Below are 6,704 nucleotides of genomic sequence, written 5' to 3' on the forward strand. Positions count from 1 at the left end.
TCCAGAATGCAGCAGCTCGTCTGGTCTTCAACCTTCCCAAATACTCACACGTCACCCCCCTGCTTACTTCCCTCCACTGGCTGCCTGTCATGGCTCGCATCAAATTCAAAACATTGGTGCTAGCCTTCCAAGCAGTTAAGGGGTCTTCCCCAGCTTACCTACAAAAAATCATCAGACCCTACACCCCTGCCAGACCTCTTAGTTCAGCCTCCACAGGCCGCTTGGCACCTCCCCCTCTCCGAATCTCCACCTCACGCTCACGACTACTGTCTGTTCTGGCTCCACGGTGGTGGAACGAACTCCCCGTTGCGGTCAGAACTGCAGAATCTCTCCCCACCTTCAAGCGCAAACTGAAGACGCACCTTTTCAAGCAGCACCTCTCCCCATCCCTCCCTACCTCCCTGTGAATTTTAATTGTTGTCTTTGTGATTTACGTAGTGTTTCGGTATTTTTAGTTGGCTAGGTAAGCAGTATTTGGATAGTTAAGTTTGGTCACTTTTGCTTTGTTGTTTGTTCGTTTATTTGTTGTAAGGTAATGTAATGTTAGTTCAGCCAATCAGACTGGGATTCTGGCTCATTGTTACCCGTGAATGTTAAGTGAATGTCACGTCATTCAGAACACAAAAAGAGGGCTTCAAACAGCCTGCCTTGCTACTGCACTGTATTTCAGTGCGCAGTTCCCTTATCGCTAGTATCAAATTCTAGCAGAAATCGTGTCACACAATTTGTGCTAGGAACATAATTTTCTGCCATTTCCAAGAGAAGTGCTGTGACTTAATCTGAGACCCACTATGTAATGAAACGCAGAAGTGCCATTTGTTGTGCTGGGGACAATGTACGTCTGTATCACACAATCAGCCAGGGGAAGGGTGATATTATGTGGCAGATAGTGATTACAGCAGTTTTATTTTGCTCATTTCAATTGGTAAAAGATTTAAAGATTTTATCCACTCAGTGGATCCACTCAGTGGATAAAGACATTAACACATTAGATGTATGACAGGTCATTGGGAAGTTCGAATCATGATTAGAGATTCACAAAATTTTGTGAAAAACCATGGTTCAACCATGGTAGTATATGTATACAAAATTATTTAATTATTTTGTTTTTTGTTTATTATAACATAGTAGGCCTAAGGCTGCAGAAAATTATGGTAATTTCAATTTAAATGTAGCCTTCAACATTGCTTGGCATTTGCCTGAATATCCACATGAAAAATAATGTGGCAGTTGCTAACCACTGAACACTAGAGGGTGCAACGTTACCATGTCTGATATGTGGAGTTTCAGAGTTGCAGTAGCCAGATTGCAATAACAATAGAAGTTGTGTTAATTAGAACCCTAAACTGTTTAAATATAATAATACATAATATATATAGTTTAATAGGCAATATGTCATTGCAACATGAAAAAACCAAAGTTTTCGGTGGTAAAAACATTTATTAAAAAATATATATAGAATTTGAGCTTTCTTTTCACCAAGTCTAATGCCACACATTAACACTGTGGCACTGGATTCAGGCTAAATAACGATGAAAGTATTACATTCATTCGATCTTCAAAATGATGATAAAAGTATTAAGTTAATTCCATCTTCACAGACCAGATTTCACATGGACCAGTTTTCTGTTGTGCAACATATCTTGGTGGGAGTTTGCCAACTGTCTCATTTCAAGGAACTACCCACACACTAATTCCCAACATTCATTTTTTGTATTTTCCACGATGTAGACCTGTCTGACTGCATGTCTGCAAAAGTGTGAATCATTGTGTACCTGTATGAATGTAAACACAAACGCACATCAGTCTTAAAGCAGACTGCTCGTAGCTTGGTGTGTGGGAGTGAGTGATCAAAGACATAATGCTTTTTCACAGCCCCACTGTGTCTGGGCAGACAGGCGGGAGAGACATTGTTTTTAAAGCAGTTGAAAGGGGGAAGAGAAGGAGCCAATTGCCCTTGATTCCGGCCTGAGCTGGGAGGATGGTTTCATGCGTGTCTCCATACGGGACACTGTCATTGTCTCACCACCCTCCATGTGCTACACCTGTCTGTCTGACTTCTGCTCCAATGTGCTCCTGTTCCCTTTCTCTATCCACATGCGTTCTGAGGGTCAGCTCCAAGCAGCTCACAGAGAGGCATAGATAGTCAGCACTGCACAGAACACATAACTTCAGCTCTTGAAGGCCCGGAAGCTTTCGATCAGCACTGTTCGGAGAGGTGCTCACAGTTTGATAGGCATTTGAAAAATGATGAAAGAAAAATAATTAGACTTAAGCATGACAAGACTGCTTAGTCTGCCAGATTTTGTTTGTTTTTGTGGAAAAAGCGAACACTCAAAGCAGGGTCACTAAAACTAGTGCAACACTATGGCTGTCTAGTGTTATGGAAATATTGCTGAGGCTGCATTCACACTTTCATTTGTTAGGGAAAAATGCCCTTTTTAACATTTCACAGGTGAGCATCGTCTGATGAAACAGATCCCAGTAAAAACAACAATAGCTGTATTTCAGTTTAACTTTCGTATTTATTTGCAAAGAAATAACAGAAAGTGAGAAAGCTTACCGGCATTCTGATTTGAATCAGACACAGTAAGACTCTTATACACACTTTTCCGGAAGGGGGGGCTTTACCAAAACAAAAAGACATGAAGCTGGCCATGGACATTTATCAGTATTTTGTCTTCTGAATACCCCTTTTGACTTTGCTGTAAGACCAGAATGTGCCAGCTGAGAAGCAGAGACATTAAGGTCAAAGGCTGTCTGTCTGCTGGAGAGAGACAGAGAAACACTCCTAGTAAGCACTTAATTCAGAAAGTGGTCTAATAGTGATAAGGATTATCACTAAAAGGTTATTTGTAATCACGTGATTGTCTTTATGTTAACACACATTGTCAATTAAGAATCAATTAAGAAAATTACCCTTACACATTTGATATTCTTTTTTTAGAATTCTTCTGGATCCTTCTGTGACCTCTCTGAATCTCTTTCAACACACAGCTTTGATGACCAGCTTTGAAGAAAAATCCCTAAATACTGAGACATTTTAGGTAGATTCCATTTATGATGCATAATTATGACAAAAGCAAAAACTGCTGAAGTAGTAACAACCACATGACAGAGAGTTTTTTGAGTAAGAAGTGCAAACACCTCCTAAACAATATTAAGAACAACTATGAGCACTTTTGTTCATTCACCTGCATGAGCATGCTTGTATGTGTGTATATGAAAATGGCTATTTGCATGTATGGGCATACAGCATTTGCGTCAGAATATGTGCATATGCTTGTGTGTGTGTGTGTGTGTGTGTGTGTGTCAGAGCCTTTGAAATGACTAACAGCAAGCCTCTTATACAGGGTATTCCTGATCAAAATCATGTGAGCCTCTACAGGCTTTGCCAACAGCACAAGCTTACATATGGCTGTGCTTAAATCACATCCATCCTGTGCTATTCACAAACTTAGGCTTGCATTATAAAGTGCATTTGGCAGTACTCTAATAGATCTTTTCTGCACAGAGCTTGCAGTATACACTGCCAGAGCCAATGATGATTAAAGAAAATGACCAAATGAAGCAGTAACAAGCAATGACTGTGCACATTTGAGGTGACCTGTATTTGCAGCTACTCACTGAAGCCTATCTCATATGCTGCAAGGCATAGGGTTACCAGAGTTACCAAAAATACAGAACTATGTACACCAGGCATAAAACTCTCCAGGACACAAAGTGCTGGCTAAGTGGAAAAGTGCTGCCATTCAGAGCAATACACTAGCCCACATTTTATGGTAATAAACCAATGTTTTCTAACCAATCACATCAACGGTATTGGGATGTGCCAGGCGAGTCTGTGCAGCATAATAGTTTGGGGACAGGGCCTATAACCCAATGGTCATTTCCTGTGTAGGAGACGTTGTGCCATTATGCAAGGTACCTAACATGATTGCTTCAGTGATAAAAACTTCTTTTTTAGACTTATTAAGTCTTCTGCTGCTGTAGCCTATCCAGTTAGAGGTTTGATGCGTTGTGTATTCAGAGATGCTATTCTGCATAGCACTGTTGTAATGCGGGGTTATTTGCATTACTGCCACTTTACTGTCAGCTTCAACCAGTCTGGCCCTTTTCCTATGAACTCTCTCATTAACAACGCATTTTTGCCTGCAGAACTGTTCACTGCTCACTGGATGTTTTTTGCACCATTCTCTGCAAACTCCAAAGACAGTTGGGCGTGAAAATCACAGGAGATGAGCAGTTTTTGAGATACTCAAACCACCCTGTCTGGAACCAACAATCATTCCATGCTCAAAGTCACTTAGATCACATTTCTTCCCCATTCTGATATTGTTCCCCAGTCTGAACAACAGCCACGTCTGCATGCTTTTATGCATTTAGTTGCTGCCACATGATTTGCTGATTAAATATTTGCATTAACAAGCTGGTGAACAGTTCTACCTAATAAATTGCTCACGGGGTGTATATCCCCGTGTATAGATGGACACCATTAAAATGTAATTTAATGAGGCTCTGAAATCATTATTTCAAGCGCTGATTTTTGACTGAGGTTACAGTTCCCACAAACACATGTGAGATGCCTGTAAACACAGCTACCACACCTTGCATTTGGCACAGAATTTCCCAACCTGGCTCAGAGTCTGGGCACCTAATTATCTACCGGTTTCACTTGCATGAAATTGCCCTCCCCCTGCAGCTCCGTGTGGTGAGCATTCTGGCATGAAAATCACTGCTGCAAATCACCCAGCTGGGTGCTACACGTCGGTGGGGGTGGAGGTGAGCTTTCACCCATCAGATGAAAGGAGCTACATCAATGCCAACCATTATGTGTTGTCTTGGAAGGGCTCTTACAAATGCATTCTGAGATTCCTCTGTAAATTACAGCTATCCGTAAAGAAGGAATGATGTTGGCTTCAGCCACGCTGGTAATAAACTACATTATTTTTATTTTCCCATCAAGTTAAGAAAGCTATAGATATTTATCAAAACAGGATAACAAAAAGACCTTAAAGCATATTTGTACTTTTTATTCCTGAAATCAATAAAAATCTTCCATTTGGGAAACCCCTCCAAACCCTGTACTAATTATTCTTAACCTTAATACAGATGAACAAAGAAGGTTAGGTATAGAATAAGCAAAATCAGCTCGATTTTTTTTTTCGGGAATGCACATCAATGGTGGGGGTTTTCCGTTCGAGGAAGAACATTTATTTTTAAAATGATGTCATGTCTATTGTGAAATATGGTATGGTGGTGGATCTTTGACATTAAGCGTGAAAAGGAGAACCACGGATGACTGCAGAAGAAGATTGGCAGCAGGTTCGCACATGAACACAGCTGCAGTTGCAGATAATTAGACATTCCAAATTAGGGTGGGAATTGGAAATGATCAGCCCCAAGTTTTTTTTTTTTAACTTTTACTTCACTGAGCAACTGACAAATTACTCAAGCATAGAATATAGCTCATTACCTGTACTGTTCAGTTTATACAGTCTTTATTGTGCATCTGTATCAACCATTTGAATAAATTGCTTACATACTGTATACAAAAGAACAAGGTGAGGCACTTAATATGAGGAGAGTGATGCACAGTTACAATGACAGAACACAGATTTGAGGCCCACTGTACAGCCCAGTTTTTATGTATGCAGGTGACTGCATGTTGTATTTTAATCTTAATCGTGTGGGGTGACTCATTGAATCTTTGAGCTTTGCTACAGTTATTGGCTCATGAGAAACATCTCGGAGCACTGCTCTAGAAAATACCACCCTCTGGGAAACTGATCATCGCTGAGGGCTGGAGCAATTACCTGCATGTCTGAGTCAGGTGGGTGAAGTAGAAGGGTACAGGGCAGGGAGAACAAGACCAAACGCATGTCCGTAGAGGAACATGCCCTTGTTTTCTTTTCCCAGGAGTATGACTAACTGCTGTGCACAGAACTATATGAACCCCTCAGAGACACTCACCTTACAGGTGTCATACCTACCTCTGAATGCATTTGCGACTGCTCCATTGAAGCAGGAAGAAGATATTGAGTGAACTTCACACTTTTTCGTCGCAATGCAGCACAAACAAAAAGAGTAAGGACCCTCTGGCCTCAGTTCAACTGCCATGAGCTGTTAACAAAAAAGGATTGGTTTACATTTGGGTGATGCACTCTCAAAGGAGTGTAATCTTAGAGTCAGTGGTGGTGTGCAATTTCTATACACCACCACAATCTCTCAAAAATATTGTCACCTATCTAGCTTCTGTGTCCATTCTTACTGCACCTCGTCCAAGCACAGACAGTAACTGATGCACTGTGTTAAGGGCATTGGCTAAGGTTTGTAGAAACTGTCAGGTTAAAATTCATGTACTAAGATTGTGATAATTTTCCATTAAAAAATTCATGCAAGAAAAAAAGTTTAAAAATAATTCACTCATGTTCTTGGGATTAAAGTTTTTGTTTCTCCTTCACCTTTTCAAAAAGGATATGTAATGCTCCATTTCACTTCACTTCCAGAATATTAGCAAAATATGAAAGTAAGGTGCATTAGGTGCATTCTGAAGCATTTCAAAATGTAAATGTACTAAATGTAGCCATCAAAACCCGACTAAACCGCCTCCTCAGGCAACGTCAGAAAAATGCCTTGCCCCACATCAAAATAAGAGGTATGCATTCCCTTTAAGTCACATATCCCTTTAACTGTCTGCCTGT

The sequence above is a fragment of the Conger conger genome, chromosome 14 (genome assembly GCF_963514075.1).
Source record: "Conger conger chromosome 14, fConCon1.1, whole genome shotgun sequence".
Taxonomy (NCBI): domain Eukaryota; kingdom Metazoa; phylum Chordata; class Actinopteri; order Anguilliformes; family Congridae; genus Conger; species Conger conger.